The 17,080-nt window shown below is 44.5% G+C and overlaps 2 protein-coding genes across 4 annotated transcripts in view; one reads left to right on the forward strand and one right to left on the reverse strand.

The window, feature by feature from the left end:
* The window catches only part of LOC129398635 (uncharacterized), a 53,082-nt gene extending 37,163 nt beyond the window's left edge, over nucleotides 1-15,919 (reverse strand). Inside the window, exons 1-2 of one of the 3 annotated variants that reach the window (XR_008626458.2) lie at nucleotides 15,786-15,913; nucleotides 11,986-13,893 (exon numbers count right to left, since the gene is read on the reverse strand). The gene's annotated coding sequence lies outside the window, so the exon portion shown is untranslated. Of the gene's footprint in view, nucleotides 1-11,985; nucleotides 13,894-15,785 lie in introns of those variants that run through there. The other 2 variants (XR_008626459.2, XM_055116815.2) reach the window with 2 other exon arrangements.
* ATP6V1C1 (ATPase H+ transporting V1 subunit C1) overlaps nucleotides 1-17,080 on the forward strand; it is a 203,947-nt gene that overhangs the window by 56,314 nt on the left and 130,553 nt on the right. The window lies entirely within an intron of this gene.

Raw genomic sequence — 17,080 nt, forward strand, 5'->3', positions numbered from 1 at the left:
GTCCTTCTAAGACTCCATGGAAGTAAATGGGTATTAATATTATTAATTGAGTACTTCATTCCATAAACATTTACTAAGTCCCTAGTATGTGTCTGGCACCATGTCAATGCTGGAAACTTGAAAAAGAATAAGAAATGATTCTGAATTTAAGGCACTTACAGTTGTTTTGGAGAGACAGAAATACAGTACAGCGTGGGAAGTACGTGGGTGCTATGTGAGCACCAGAAAGGGGCACCTAACCCAGCTTTCGTGGGAGAGTGGGATAGGAAGGGATTCCTGGGGAAGCAAGGCGTGAGGAAAGGCTTAAAGGATAAGTGGAAGTTAACCAGGGAAGGTGGGGTGAGGAGGATGAGCGGGGTTGGATATTGGAGGTAAGGACTACCTGTGTGAGAGTGAGAAGGAGCCTTCTGTGTGATAGGAGGGGTACGGTTTCAGCAAGAGCGAAGGCTTAGAGGTGAGAAAACACCCCAGGGGTATGTGTGTTCACGCAGTTTAACTAGGACGTGATGTGTGCAGCAGGAAATGGCAGTAAATGAGGAAAGGAGGACGTTATTGAGAACATCAAGTGCAACAGAGGGGCAGAAACACAGGGCTGAAGATACTGACAAGTAATAGGTCATGGGTGACCTTGATGAAGTGGTTTCTCAGGAGTGGTAGGGCCTGAGACAGGATCTGGTATATTGAGGAGTGAAAGGGAGGTGAGCCTGCACTCAGATAATAGTTAACATTTACAAACCACTTTCTATATGACAAGGCTCTAATGCATTCATTTCTCACAACAGCCTGAGAGGTAGACATTATCCACAGCCTTATTTTACAGATGAGGAAACTGAGGCACAGAAAGGTTAAGCAACTTGCCAAAGGTCATGCAGGTAGAAGTGGCAGAACTGAGACCTTAAGGCTCCAGAAACCAAACTCCTGACCAGTAAGAAACTGGGATTCCAGAAATGCAGCCATTGCTAGAGAGTGACTCAAGGCTACTGGAGATTGTAGCACATTTATAGACACAAAGAAAGGTGCCTGGAGACATGCGGAGAGTGATGTCTGACAGAGCAAGGTCCAGGAGGATAAGGCTGAGCCCTGGATTTGACAACGAGAAAATCACTGGTGACTTCTCAGATAGCAGTTTCAGCAGCAGCTGGGGACAAGCCAGATGAACCAGAATGAGGGGGAAAAGGGCTTAAGAGCCACCATTCAAGCACAAGGGGTGTCAATGCCCGAGGGTCGGATGGAGACAGCCCCATCCAGAGGCAGCAGAAAGGGAGTGCATTAGTCAGGGTTCCCCAGAAAAAATATAGGAGTGTGTGTGTGTGTGTGTGTGTGTGTGTGTGTGTGTGTGTGTTTATGGAGAGAGGGAGAGACAGAGAGAGAGATTTATTATAAGGAATTGGCTCAAGTGGTTATAGAGGCTGACAAGTTCTAAGGTCTGCAGTTGGCAAGCTGGAGACCCGGGAGAACTGATGATGTAGCTCCAGTCTCAATGTTAGCAGGCTTGAGACCTAAGAAGAGTTGATGTTTCAGAATGAGTTCAAAGGCAGGAAAAAAATCCAGCATCCAAGTTGGAAGACAGGCAGGAGGAGTTCCCATTTACTTGCCGTAGGGAGTTCCATGCAGGCCTTCAATTGATTGGATGAGGCCAACCCATATTAGGGAGGACAATTGGCTGTACTCAGTCTACCAATTCCAAGACTATTTTCTTTTTTTCCCTTTTTTTCCTCTGCATTTTTGCTCTGCTTTATCAAATGTTGATTTCATCCAGAAACATACTCACAAACACACCCAGAATGATGTTTGATCAAATATCTTGTCGCCCTATGGCCCAGTTAAGTTTATATCTGAAATGAATCATCACAGGGAGATAAGGCCAAGTATGACTGCAGATAAATCTGTTTTGGAACACAGAAAGTTCAGAAGAGGACAGACTTTTGCCCTCTCCTAATAACATATATGCATCAAACTAGAAACGATCTTTCTTTTTTTCTTTCTTTCTTTTCCTTCCCTCCCTTCCTCCCTTTCTTCCCTCCCTCCCTCCCTCCCTCCTTCCTTCCTTCCTTCCTTCCTTCTTTCCTTCCTTCCTTCCTCCCTCCCTCCTTCCTTCCCTTCTTTTTGACAGGGTCTCATTCTGTTGCCCAGGCTGGAGTGCAGTGGCATGATCTCGGCTCACTGCCAACTCCACCTCCCAGGTTCAAGTAATTCTCCTGCCTCAGCCTCTTGAGTAGCTGGGATTACAGGCGTGCACCACCACGGCCAGTTAATTTGTGTATTTTTAGTAGAGACGGGGTTTCACCATGTTAGCCAGGCTGGTCTTGAACTCCTGACCTCAAGTGATCCACCCGTCTCAGCCTCCCAAAGAGCTGGGATTACAAGCATGAGCCACTGCACCCAGCCTAGAAACAATTTCTTAAACCAACTTCAGCTGGATCCCTGAGGTCAAGGTGACGTTTTCCATTTCTCAAATGTCTTTGAAAGGGTGGAGGCTGAGCTTTCAATAGTAATTATTATTTATAACTTTTATTATTATCCAAAAAAGTGCCAGTTTTGTGATAGGCATTTAAAAACACTGAGTTATGTTCTGATGATGACAGACTCTTGCTAACCATATGGTTACCTTGTATCAGTTACCGAGATACACATGTTCAGCCCTGCTAAATGTCCTGGCCCTTGAACCTTTTCACAGACAGTGCGTGAGTGAGGCTGGGCGGTTCAGTGACCTGGGCGGTTCAGGAGTCTGTCGCTCAGCCAGGAAGTTTCACAGCCAGAATTTAAACGTACATCTGTTAGACTCTAAAACCAATAGCCTCACCACTATGCAAGCACACTCGTAATCCAGTATGTCCACCAAATTTCATTCTAAACTATCTTAAAGGAGAAATTTTACTTTGAGACAGGGTCTCGCTCTGTTCCCCAGGCTAGAGTGCAGTGGCGGGATCTTGGCTCACTGCAACCTCCGCCTTCAGGGCTCAAGCAATACTCCCACCTCAGCCTCTCAAGTAGCTGGGACTATAGGTGCACACCACCATGACTAATTTTTTTTTCTTTTTCTTTTTTTTTTTTTTGAGACAGAGTCTCACTCTGTCGCCCAGGCTGAAGTACAATGGTGCGATCTCAGCTCACTGCAACCTCCGCCTCCCAGGTTCAAGCAATTCTCCTGCCTCAGCCTCCCAAGTAGCTGGAATTACAAGCATACGTCACCATGCCCAGCTAATTTTTTTTGTATTTTTAGTAGAGACAGGGTTTCACCATTTTGGCCAGGCTGGCCTCGAACTCCTGTGATCTGCCCACCTCGACCTCCCAAAGTGCTGGGATTACAGGCATGAGCCACCGTGCCCGGCCCCTGACTCATTTTTTTATTTTTATTTTTGTAGAAACAAGGTCTCACTATATTGCCCAGGCTGAGATATTTATTTATTTATTTATTTATTTATTTATTTATTTATTTATTGAGATAGAGTCTCACTCTGTCACCCAGGCTGGAGTGCAATGGCACAATCTCAGTTCACTGCAACCTCTACCTCCCGGGTTCAAGTGATTCTCCTGCCTCAGCCTCCTCAGTAGTTGGGACTACAGGCGCCTGCCACCACACCCAGGTTATTTTTATTTTTATTTTTATTTTTTGTATTTTTAGTAGAGACTGGATTTCACTGTGTTAGCCAGGATGGAGAAATTTTAAATGAAGGGTTTGCAAGGCTCTCCAAGAAAACAGACAGGCATTATTTATTATTTCCCAAAGCTTTTGCTTCAAAATACAACATCTTATTTTTTTAATTTAGGAAATTTTTATTAACAAAATTCAAATTTGAGGGGGTTTTTGTTTTTTGCTGTCAATAAGTTTATTGTCTTTATCTGAAAAATCCTCACAGAAAGTTGTTTGATTTAGCTCTCAGCAGCCAACTCCTGAGCTCTGAGGAATCTTGCCCTCTTTTGAGCTACCCTTTCTTCCAAGCAAGGGACATTTTGGGACGGTTCCACCTCTTCTTTTTAACTTCTTTCTTGGGCTTCTTCTCATAGACCGGATTCTTTCGTATAGTAGCATGACCTTTCTTATACATCTCCTCCATCATGTCTGAAGTTACGCTGTTCTTTATGTATTGAGAGAGCTGTTTCTTGTAAGCATCTTCATCTTCCTCCATTAAGTAGCACATGTACTGCAACATTCTGGCCCTTGATGTACTTCCGGTGTATTTCTGCATTAAATTCCTTGCTTTCAGAATCATAACCAGGGAATCATTTGGTACTGTGAGGGACAGACAAGCCTCCATCCACAGCTCCCTTCAGGGTGCCGAAAACTTTATTGCCAGTGGTAGTTCTGGCAAGGCCTGCATCCAAATAGCAGGTTAAGGTGCCTGGCTGTCCATCAGTGCTTTCCACATTGTATTCATCTCCAGTCACCTCCACTTGGCCTTCATAGATCTTGTCCATGCCAAACCTATTGAGAAGCCTGCAGGCCAACAGCAGGCTAGTACAATATGCTGCAGCATCATTTGTCAGGCCAACCTTCACACCATATTTTGGCAGTTTGTGTACATATGCTCCAGACTATTATATCCCCTTCTATGCAGGCATAAGCAATCTGACAAATGATATATCTGTTACACGAACTATCATCGTGTATTTGGGTGTGTTGTATTTATTTTTATTCTGTATCACCAAGCGTTTGTGAGCATAGTAATCAGTTTTACCCTCTCGTTGTCTTCTGAATTTCACTTGGTATCTCTTAAAGTAGGCCTTATTCTTAACAACTTGAATAACAAACTCCATCCTGTGGAACAGAGACCCTCATCCGCTGCTCAACAGAGACCTTGCAGGCCCAGCAGTGCTGGGGGCAGAAAAGGCACAAAATTCAAATGTTTATTTCAAATAAATTTAAAGAGGGAAAGGAATATCCACCAAAATGTTACCTCCAGAATTAACTGTCACACTTCTCTGTTTCCCCTGAGACTGTCTATAGGCATATACAGTGTGTATGTGTATATATGTTTGTGCAGATATATTTCTTTACATAAAGAACATCACTGGGTACCTATGCACACATAAAAATATAATTTTAACACCATTTTGATGGCTACCTGAAATACTTTTATAACAGACTTGTCTATGCCATAAGTTCTTGGGAAAACAAATAATCATAAGAATAATATCAATTGATATAAGAATATTTGTCAGTTTACTTAATAAATGCTAGGAGGAAGTCTGTTAAAATTTTCTTGTAATTTGTATTGGAGTGCCTTCACTGTTTAATATAGACTGGAGGGTGGTAGAGCATACAGGTGAAGTGTACAGGCTGAGGCGTAAATCTCAGCTCCCAGTTCCCCATTTGCTGTGTGACCTTGAGCAAGTCGCTTATCCTCTCTGTGCCTTGGTTTTCTAATCTATATAAAGGGGAATAATAGAACTTAAATGAGTTAGTCCATGTAAAGTGCTTTAGATCAGTGCCTGGCTCCTGGTAACAATTAGTTTGTGTTACAAGATATATTCATCTGTACTCTATAAACATTCAAGTTGCTGAGTCACTTAGTCCAAGAAAACCCCAAGGCAGTTTGACACAGCTGAGGCGGTTGTAGGGGAATTTTTCAGGCTGATTTCTGGGGTGGGAACTTGGAGTCTGTATTTTTACAGAACTCTTCAGGTAAGTGACTCTTAAGGTCAGCTGGGCTTATGAACCACTGGGTGAGAACACTGGGCACAGTTAGACAGCAGTTGGGTGGTGGGCGAGACTGGAAAGATTCAGAACAGTGAGTTTGAGACGGCCCGCCCAGACACAGTGGCCCTTTGTAAGCAGCAAAGCAGGGTGATATGATATTTAAAACTGGAACTTTGTCAGCTGAGAGTCAGTTGAGATAAAGAAGGCCAAAGCAACAAAAAGGTGGAAGAAACCCACAGATAGAGTAGGTTTCTCTCTGAAGTTACCGAGTAGTTTGTGCGGGAATATTTTTTCTTCTTTTTGTTCCATTTGGTTTTGTGTATCTTATTTTTAAAAGCATGCAGAGATACATTTTTTCCTTCTTGTGATAACAGCTAATGTTTACTTAGTGTGTGTCATGGCTGTGCTAGCAGTTTTTAAGCTTTCTTCATGTAATCTTCCAGACAGCTGTATGAAGCATGTTCTATTGTTCCCACTTTAAAAGGAAAAAACTAAAATTTGGAGACGTTAAATAACTTATATAAGGCCCATATCCATTTTTCCTTTCTTCTTTTGTAATGGAATTTCAGCTTTATTTGGAGTGTTCACATCCAGCGAAAATAAATTTCCCAGTACCTCTGACAGCTATGTGTGGCCATGCAACTAAGTTGTAGCCAAAGAGATGCAAATAAAAGAACTATCTAGGGCCCCGTGGGAAGGTTTCTTATAGGGTATTGATTTGGCTGTGAGGTATGTCCCTATTTACCCTTCTCTCATCCTACTTTCTGGTGCCTACAATGCAGATGTGAGCTTTGGCAGCCATCTTGGACTTTGAGGATATAAAGCATGTATTCAGTGGTGGTAGAGGGGTGGAGGAAGACAGCGCTTCTGCCCCCAGTGACCAAGGAGCTGCTATACCAGCCCTGGGCTGCCTACCTCTGACTTTTTTTATTTGAAAGATATATGAACATTTTGGTTTTTTTTTTTTTTTTTTTTTTTGAGACAGAGTTTCACTTTTTTGCCCAGGCTGGAGTGCAATGGCTTGATCTTGGCTCACTGCAACCTGTGCCTCCTGGGTTCAAGCGATTCTCCTGCCTCAGCCTTTCAAGTAGCTGGGATTACAGGCACTTGCCACCATGCCCAGCTAATTTTATACTTTTAATAGAGATGGGGTTTCACCATGTTGACCAGGCTGGTCTCTAACTCCTAACCTCAGGTGATCTGCCCATATCTGCCTCCAAAGTGCTGGGATTACAGTGAGCCACTGCACCTGGCCCCTGAAAGGTATATAAACTTTTATCTTGTTGAAGTTGCTCTTATCAACATACAAATATGATCCAAACCATAATACTGGCTTATGCTTATATTACTTATACTTTATCAAAGGTAACTATATGCTAGACACTTTTCTTGTGGTTTCTATATACTGACTCATTCAGTCCTCATAACAACCCTATGTGTACATGCGGTTATTATTCCCATTTTGCAAATGGGAAATTGAAGCAAAGAGAGGTTATGTGGCTTGCCCAAGGTCACACAGCTAGCAGTGACAGAGCCAACAACACACAGCTAATAAGACTTCAGGCCAGGTGCGGTGGCTTACACCTGTAATCCCAGCTTTTTGGGAGGCTGAGGTGGGTGGATCACATGAGGTCAGGAGTTCGAGACCAGCCTGGCCAACACAGCAAAACCCTGTCTCTACTAAAAAATAAACAAATTAGCCGGGCATGGTGGCGCACGCCTGTAATCTCAGCACTTTGGGAAGCTGGGGTGGGTGGATCACTTAAGGTCAGGAGTTCAAGATCAGCCTGGCTAACATAGTGAAACCCCATCTCTTTTTTAGTATTTTTTTGTAAAAAATACAAAGAAATTAGCCGGGTGTAGGGGTGCCTGCCTGTAATCCCAGCTACATGGGAGGCTGAGGCAGGAGAATCACTTGAATCTGGGAGGTGGAGGTTGCAGTGAGCCGAGATCACCCCACTGCACTCCAGCCTGGACTCGGTCTCAAAAAAAGCCAAAATACAAAAAAACAAAAAGTAAAAAATGAAAAATAAACCCATACTCAGTATGAATGTGGTATGTTTTGTGGCTTTCCTTACCTAAACCTTACCTTCTGCTTTAATTTATAAAATAGAGGACTCCTAGCTGGTTGCCATGAGAAGGAAACCATAGTCTCTCCCGAAGATTAAAACAGCCTCATTAGGGTCCACCTTAAAGCCCTAATTCCTTAGTGAAACCTCCAAAATAAATGTCATGGATGCATTCTAAAGTTAATTATTTTAAAAAGCATCCATGGAATCTCACTTGCCATTGTTTTCATTAGAACATTGTTTTGCTTTTCTTTTATCAAGCAGGACTCTTTAATAAACAGAATTGAGCCATCTAGCTGTCTGTCCATTCAACAAACAGTAAGCACCTGCCAAAGCCAGCCACTCTCCCAGGTGCTGGGATGCAGCAGCAATGAATAGACATCACAGAATTGACATTCCAGACAGGGGAGGCAGGTAATTAACAAATCAACACACAAGAAAAGATCACGTGCAAACAAGTGCTACAAAGAGAAGAGGAATGTGGTAGAGGCTTCCTTAGGAAGGTTTCACTGAGGAGAAGATATCTGAGCTGATGCTTGGAGGCAAGAAGGAAGCATCTTCCAGAGTGAGGGAACGGTGATTCCCTGGGGTCAGAATAAGCATGGCATGCTTAAGGGACAGACAGAAACCCCATGTGACAGAAACATGAGCATGGAAGATTGGCATGAGATGAGGTCAGAAAGTTAGGTGGTGCCAGATCATACCATACATCAAGGCCAGTTTTGGGACTTTTACTCTGAGAGGGGAAGCTATTGGATGGTTTTAGGCAACATACTGGATAATTACCACCCTGGGCATTGAAAAGCCCTTTTCTTATTTTTGGGAATCACAAAACTTGTGGCACATCAGGCATCAGTTCCACTATTGAAGCTACAACTTAGAAATGAATAGAAAAGATGGTTCTCTCCCCCTCCCCCTGGCACTTAGAGCAACGTCAATCAGATGCTCCTACCTGGGACTTTGAATCATGAGGTCATCTTCCAAGACGTAAGGTCAGTTAGAAATTAATAGGGTGGCTCCCCATCCGGGAGGGAGGTGGGGGTCAGCCCCCCGCCCGGCCAGCCGCCCCGTCCGGGAGGGAGGTGGGGGGGTCAGCCCCCTGCCCGGCCAGCTGCCCCGCCCGGGAGGTGAGGGGCACCTCTGCCCGGCCGCCCCTACTGGGAAGTGAGGACCCCCTCTGCCCAGCCACCACCCCGTCTGGGAGGTGTACCCAACAGCTCATTGAGAACGGGCCATGATGACAATGGCGGTTTTGTGGAATAGAAAGGGGGGAAAGGTGGGGAAAAGATTGAGAAATCGGATGGTTGCCATGTCTGTGTAGAAAGAGGTAGACATGGGAGACTTTTCATTTTGTTCTGTACTAAGAAAAATTCTTATCCTGTTGATCTGTGACCTTACCCCCAACCCTGTGCTCTCTGAAACATGTGCTGTGTCCACTCAGGGTTAAATGGATTAAGGGCGGTGCAAGATGTGCTTTGTTAAACAGATCCTTGAAGGCAGCATGCTCCTTAAGAGTCATCACCACTCCCTAATCTCAAGTACCCAGGGACACAAACACTGTGGAAGGCCACAGGGTCCTCTGCCTAGGAAAACCAGAGACCTTTGTTCACTTGTTTATCTGCTGACCTTCCCTCCACTATTGTCCTATGACCCTGCCAAATCCCCCTCTGCGAGAAACACCCAAGAATGATCAATAAAAATAAATAAATAAATAAATAAAAAGAAATTAATAGGGTGGCTGTGGTGGGGTCAGGAGCGCCCAGGAATGAGTGTGCCGTGGCAGCAGAGTCCAGCATATGGCAACCAATGTCCACTGACACCTGGCTGCCCATATGTCTCCTGTGGTATGGTATCAGTGGCACAGCAAGCCGTGCTGGGAGCTTTGCTGTGACAGCCTTACTTGGTACCTTGTTCTCCAGTCTTCCTCTTGATTCTCTGAGCTCCCTAGTCACTTTCAATAAATCCCTCCTCTGTTTAAACATTAGCCAGAAGTTGTTGTTTGAAACCCAGCACCTTGACTAGTACAGCGGGGGAGTGAGCCACATTTTCAAAAGATAACTGGTAAATGGAAAATGGATTTCAAAAGTCTGCTAAATGGAAAATGGTTTAAAAGGGTTATCAGCCATTGGCCAGTCAGAAACAGAAGACACTGTAGGTATTTCAGTAAATATAAAGAATTGGTTTCCCAGGCATTAGAGGGCTGAAAGAGTAAAAGGAAAAAGGAAGAGGCTAGGTAGCCTAGGGATTAATAACTGCAGGAAGCAGCTCTCGCTCCCAAGGCTGACCAACAGGAGGGAACAGGTGGAGTTGCCTGTACTGAGGAGCTTGGAGGAGGGGCCCCACGGGGCTGGTGCTTGGATTTCTGAGGACAGCTCTGCCTGGCTCAGATCTCGGATGAGGGGGTTGCTGTCTGGCTGGTGTTTCCACCAAAGGGGAGTGGCTCTGCTGGTGCTCAGACGTCCCTGGGGTGCAGCCCAGCAGGTGAGGGGGTGTGGCATGGCTGCTGCTGGCACCTGGGGCTTGAGGGGAGGCACAGCAAGGTTGGTACTGAGAATACTCAGAAGCTGGAGCTAGGGCCAGTTATGTGCTGCTACTGAAGTAAAATTGAAAACAGGAAATGGAAAACAAGGTAGAAGTCCCTTCTTTTCTTCTGCTTTGTGATCTCCTTCTAATGCCTCACATTGGAAAACCTAACAGGAAGCCAGCTAGCTGAGAGGTGGACAGATTTCGTTTGCATCATCCCAACCCCAGGATTACAGAGAAGAGCATAGAAAGATATCTTGGAGATCACAGATAAATCGCCAGCACAGACAGCATCATGTCCAGTTAGGAGGCCATGGCAGTAGCCCAGGAGAGAGAAGATGATGGCCCAGACATTTGGTCAGGTATTCTGGGGGTGCATGGGAGGGTGTTTTGGGTGGAAATTAACTTTTTTTTTTTGAGACAAGGTCTGGCTCTGTCACCCAGACTAGACTGCAGTGGCGTGATCTTGGCTCACTGCAACCTTCGCCTGCTGGTTTCAAGTGATCCTCCTGCCTCAGCCTTCTGAATAGCTGGGATTACAGGTGCACATCACCATGCCTGGCTAATTTTTGTATTTTTTTGTAGAGACAGGGTTTCACCATGTTGACCAGGCTGGTGAAACTCCTGAGCTCAAGCAATCCTCCTGCCTTGGCCTCCCAAAGTGCTGGGATTACAGGAGTGAGCCACCACGCCCGGCCTGAGATGAACATTTGAATTGGTAGATGGAGTAAAGCAGACTCCCCCTTACCAATACGAATGGATGTTATCCAATCAGCTAAGGTCTGTATAGAACAAAAAGGCTGACCCTCCCACGAGCAAGAGAGAACTCCTCCTGCCTGTCTTCAAGCTGGGACATTGGCTTCTTTTTCTTGTTTTCAGACTGGAACTGAAATGCTGGTTTGTCCTGCGTCTCTAGCCTGCCAGTGTTCAGACTCAAACCACACTTTTGGCTCTCTTGGGTCTCCAGCTTGCTGACTACAGATTTGGGGATTCAACAACCTTCATAATCATGTGGGCCAACTCCTTATAACAAATAAATAAATATAGATATGAACATAGATCCTATTGGTTTTGATTCTCTGGAGAATCCTGACTAATATAAGTGCCTTATGAGACAGGCAGGGCAGGTTTATCTCCAGAAAGAAGCAAATATGGCAGTTTGGAAGCCTCCATAAGAGGACAAAAATGAAAATGTAGGACTTCACTCATTCCTTTGCGTCATCATCTGTTTAAACCACATTTTCCTCTGTTTATGTAACTCTCAATAGTGACAGGGTTTCCCATGCTCTTTTTTCTGCTTCTTTCCACAACAGCATCTACCCACTCACCCGGGTAAGACCTTGAAATGCCCTTTCTTTTCTCCCCCATCTAAGTTGTTGCCAAACTTCCAAAATAGCTCTTTAATCTGTTCTTTTCCATATTTCCCCACAATTTGGGCCTTACTCTTTTCTTCCCTGCAGTACACTCATAGTGCGTGATTACACATTTGTGGGACTGTTCATTAAGTTGGTCTCCCACACCAGACTTGAGGTTCCAAAACCTCACTATTGTGACTCCAGCTCTTGTCACACACAGAGGTCTCAAAAAGTCTGTTGTTGAATTAACCAGACTGCCTATCTCTAGTCTCTTACTCCCTCTAATCATACTGCCCAAGAGTGACTTTTAATATGCAAATCTGAACTTTCCATTTCTCTGCCTGAGAGCTCCCTTCAGTCCAGCAGAGGTGGTGAGCTGGAGGCCCTTGACTGCATCTAAAGGTGTTTTGTTTAGCCCCCTCAGTGGTTTTGTTTTTTGTTGTTGTTGTTGTTGTTGTTTTTGGAATAATTGCCAACTTAAAAAATCTGGGCCTGTCTTATAAATATTGGGAATTCCAGCTTTTCTTGACGATTTCGAAGATTTGCTAACCCTGGGTCTGTACCCTTCCATGGCAACAACTGGCAGAAGCTGGTTGACAGTTACTTCCTTTAGTTGGGAATAGACTCAGTTTGACAGATTTGCTTCAATCCCAGCAGGGCCTTCTTCATTCCCTTACTTATCCTTCAGTCCTGAACTCCAGGGTCATGGGAATCAAGTTTACATGTCTGATCATGGCTGCTAGGGCCTTCCATCATCTCATCCTGCTTACAGTGCCTCCTGGGCTCTAGAGCCATGTAGATTATTTACAGGAGATAGTGCTTCTTCTCACCTCTGTGCTTTGGTCCTGAAAAGTCTAGGATGCCCTTCTGATGAATGGCCACACCTCATAATCCCCCTAGGGACTCCTCTTAAGCCTACAGGACTTAGCTTGGTTCATAGCCTCTGGGAAGATTTCCTCCTTGGCAGTAGTCATGCTCTTCTTTTTTTTTTTTTTTTTTTTTTTTGAGAAAGGGTCTCGCTATGTTGCTCAGGCTGGAGTGCAGTGGCACAATCATAGCTCGTTGCAGCCTCCAACTCCTGGGCTCAAGCAATCCTCCCATCTCAGCCTCCTGAGTAGCTGGGACCATAGGTATGCACCATTACACCCGGCTAATTTTTAAAAAATTTTTTTAGAGACACAGTCTTGCTAGGTTGCCTAGTCTGGTCTTAAAGTCATAGCCTTAAGCAATCCACCTCCCTCAGCCTCCCAAATTGCTAGGATTATAGGCATGAGCCACCGTGCCCAGCCATTCCTCTTCCTAATGTACTATTCACTTTGTTTTGGAATTACTTGTAACCATATGACCCCCTTCACCAGATTAAAGTACCAATAAAATCACATTCTTTTTGAGTGTTAAATAAATTGGTAACAGCCTCCTTTCACCAATTTGTGGAAACTCTAGTGGCTCACATTAGAGAACTAGAACTGGAAATTCTCACCAGTTTCCAGTAGGCCCCTGTTTTCCACTGTGGTTGATTCTGTTACTACTCTACAGTGCTGGTATTAAAAGTTGGTTTTGTAGTCCAGTATGTGCTTGTCTGCTGCTGCTGAGATGACAGTCTTTCAAGTTAATATTCCTCACCGGCCAAGAGGTCCTCGGGGGGAAGGTGATCCCATGCCCTCAGTGTTGTCTTGTTAGAAATCTTTCCCTCTTTGGCTCTTTAACTTACAATCTTATGATCATTCTTTTCCCCAAAGCCCACTTTCACACCAGGATGACTGGGACGTGAGGGGCTTCCCAGGGACTTCTCCTTTGCTCCTAGTGAGTTCTTCTCTAGAGCCTTTTTCTCTTTTCTCACCAGGGGACCTCAGTTGGGACTGCCCCATTTATCAGAGGAGTTATATAAACCTCAAAAGGGAGAGGGTTCCAGGTCTCCATTCCTCCCCTCCCAGGAAGCTTCTTGTCCTCTATGCAAAATTATCCACATTCTCCCCAACAGACCAGCTCTGTACACTGGGACCAGGTTTTCTCACACTGCAAATACTCTGTCCCCTCTTTCTCCCAGGTAATGGGTGCCTCCTTCTCTATATTTATACAATGTAGAGAAGCCATCCTGGTGATTCTTCTCCAAAGACTTCTTCCAAGGTAACTAGTGTTTTCTATTTGGAAAGTAGGCTCTGGCAACTGTGAATAGGACAGCTTTTCCTAATAATAATTTTCTAAGCTGCATCTTGTCTTAGGTGGGGTTCCCTGTAAAATGGACTCAGAGATGGAGATTTATATGCAGACGGGATGTTTTGGAGTGTGTTCTCAGGAACAACACCTATAAGGGAGTGAGAGAAGCAGAACTGGGTAAAGGAAGAGTTGAACTATGGTGCAGTTGCAGCAGAGGCCTCAGCTGACTGGGTAACCTTTCAGTGTTTACTCCAGTTGAGACAAGGAGACTGGCCTTGGTACTCCCTCAATGGCCAGTCATTGGCCAGTCATTGGATGCAGACTGCCCCAATTCCAGGAAGGGGCATTAACCTTGGGGAAGACAGCTCCCTTCAGCCAAGGGCAATTCCTGGGGATGGACTCATCTGAGTCTTTAATGGGCAACTCTGCATAGGGAGGAAGAGTGTCTCCATCTTGAAGTGGTGATCTGGGCAGTGCACCACAGTGTCCACTATAGACCTATCTAGATATAATCTGTTCATAGCTCTGTCTCCTCCACTGTACTCTAAGCACCTTGCTATGGACTGAATGTTTGTATCCTCCCAAAATTCTTATATTGTAGTCCTAATCTCCGGTGTGATGGTATTTGGAGGTGGGGCCTTTGGGAGGTAATTAGGTCATGAGGGTTGTATTAGCCCATTTTCACTCTGCTATAAAGAATTACCTGAGACTGGATAATTTATTTTATTTATTTTTAATAAATAAATGAAATAAAATTTTATTTTCCCTCTATTGCCCAGGCTGGAGTGCAGTGGTATAATCTCGGCTCATTCCAACCTCCGCCTCCCAGGCTCAAGCAATTCTCATGCCTCAGCCTCCCGAGTAGCTGGGATTACAGGTGTGCACCACCATGCCTGGCTAATTTTTTGTGTTTTTAGTAGAGATGGGGTTTCACCATGTTGGCCAGGCTGGTCTTGAACTCCTGGCCTCAAGTTGATTTGCCCACCTCCACCTCCCAGAGTGCTGGGATTACAGGTGTGAGCCACCACCCCCGGCTGAGACTGGGTAATTTATAAAGGAAAGAGGTTTAATTGACTCACAGCTCTGCATGGCTGGGGAGGCATCAGGAAACTTACAATCATGGCAGAAGGAGAAGCAGGCACCTTCTTCACAAGGCAGCAGGAGAGAGAGCTTGCGTGTGAAGTGGGAGGAGCCCCTTATAAAACCATCAGATCTCATGAGAACTCACTCACTGTCACGAGAACAGCATGGGGGAAACCGTCCCCATTATCCAATCACTTCCCTTTCTCGACACGTGGAGATTACAGGTCTCTCCCTTGACATGTGGAGATTTCAATTCGAGATGAGATTTGGGTAGGGACACAGGACCAAACCATATCAAGTGTGGTATCCCCATGATGGGATCAGACACTGAATTTGCCATGATCTCATTCTGCCAGCACCTGGATCTTAGACTTTAGGAAGTGAGAAATGAATGTCTATTGTTTAAAACACCAAATCCATGGTATTTCATTATAGCAGCCTGAGCAAACTAAGACACATCATGAGGGCAGAAGCTAGGAATGTCCAACAGAGTGCCTGGAATAGAGTATCCACTCAGTTGGTAGACAAGAGATGAATGAATAAATGCATGTATGAAAGAGTAAATATAAGCCCAACAACACTGTCATTATTATCGTTTGCATTTATGCAGAGCTTTATATATGCAAATTACTCTGCTAAAATATGTTATAAATATGTAAGTGCTCTAAGCAATAATTCTTAATAAAACCTGCCATCAAAATGAATTAATATTTAGTAGGCACAAACTAGGAGCACGAACCCTGTATTAGTCAACTCTCCAAGAATGCGTTTCTCTTCATAATAGAACTATTTGGAGGTTTCAGAGCCGGCATCCTAACTCATCTCTTAAATTGCTTTTTATGCCCCCTACATTGTTAAATAAATCTCCTTTCCTTGTGCCCAAATCCTGTTTTCGTGATATAGTGTTTCCAAAGTCTACAGAGCATTTTATTCTGCTACCAAACTGTTTGATCTTACCTCTTTTTGCATCTCTTCTGATGTTTGTAATTTTCTTGCTGGTAGTCCGATTTCTCATGGACACTTATAGTTTTGACTATTCAGAAGAGCAGCTCCCTTCTGAGAAAGGCTCCATCAAAACCCCATGTGACCCTAGTATGTGGGGAAGGTGACATCATAGAACCTCACCCCCAGGACCACAGTGATTGGCCCATGGTTGAGCACATGACCCAAGCTGGACCAATCATGGTTCTTCCCTCCAAAAGGTTTTACTTGGGAAAAACAGGAAAATAAGTTGGGAAAGAAGAGGGCTTTTTTCCCCCCTCTGTGAAGTTGCTTGCTTGGCTGGAAGTCCAGAGCTATCAGAGGCCATCCCTTACCCTGTGAAGGAGCCATCTTGCAATAGAAGAAGCAGCCCACCCAAGGAGAGAAACTGGGTGAGAAGTGGGAGGGTCCTGAGAGCTTTCAAATTCCTGATTTCAGGAGCTGAAATCTCAGAGATTCTCTGTTTCCTGACCTCCCAAGGCTCAGCTGTCAAATTCACCCTTCATTCTGGAAGCCACCTCAGCCTGCTGCCAAAAATCTCCCTTTTGAGCTGGGTGCAATGGTTCATGCCTGTAATCCCAGCTACATGGGAGACCAAGGTGGGAGGATCTCTTGAACTCAGGGGTTTGAGACCAGCCTGGGCAATATAGTGAGACCTCGATCTCAAAAAATAAAACCAAAAATTCCCTTTTAGCTTAAGTTTAAACTAATGTTTAACTTGTGTTTCTGTTATTTCTTATCCAGAGAATCCTCCTGTACACCCCCCTCAACTCCACATACATTTGCTAGGATCACTGTAGAATTCATTGGATTTAAGCAGCAATCTGAATACTAAACATGTAAACTTTAAATCATTGAAGCAGGCAACTCTCCATGAGGTGATAAAAGATAGGGTTGAAGATTTTCAGCTCAAGAGCCTTGGGTTCAAATTCTACCTTCATCACCGACTAGCTAAGCGACCTGCCTTAGCTTCTCATTTGTACAATTTGCAAAATGCTAAGAGGATCATTGTGCACATTTAATGGGATTATATCTTATATCTTTTCTTTTTTTTTGAGACAGAGTTTCGCTCTTGTTGCCCAGGCTGGAGGGCAGTGGTGCAATCTCAGCTCACTGCAACCTCCACCTCCCAGATTCAAGTGATTCTCCTGCCTCAGCCTCCCGAGTAGCTGAGATTACAGGCACGCACCACCACATCCAGCTAATTTTTGTATTTTTAGTAGAGATGGGGTTTCACCATATTGGCCATCCTGGTCTCGAATTCCTGATCT

Source organism: Pan paniscus, chromosome 7 (assembly GCF_029289425.2).
Source record: "Pan paniscus chromosome 7, NHGRI_mPanPan1-v2.0_pri, whole genome shotgun sequence".
Taxonomy (NCBI): Eukaryota; Metazoa; Chordata; class Mammalia; order Primates; family Hominidae; genus Pan; species Pan paniscus.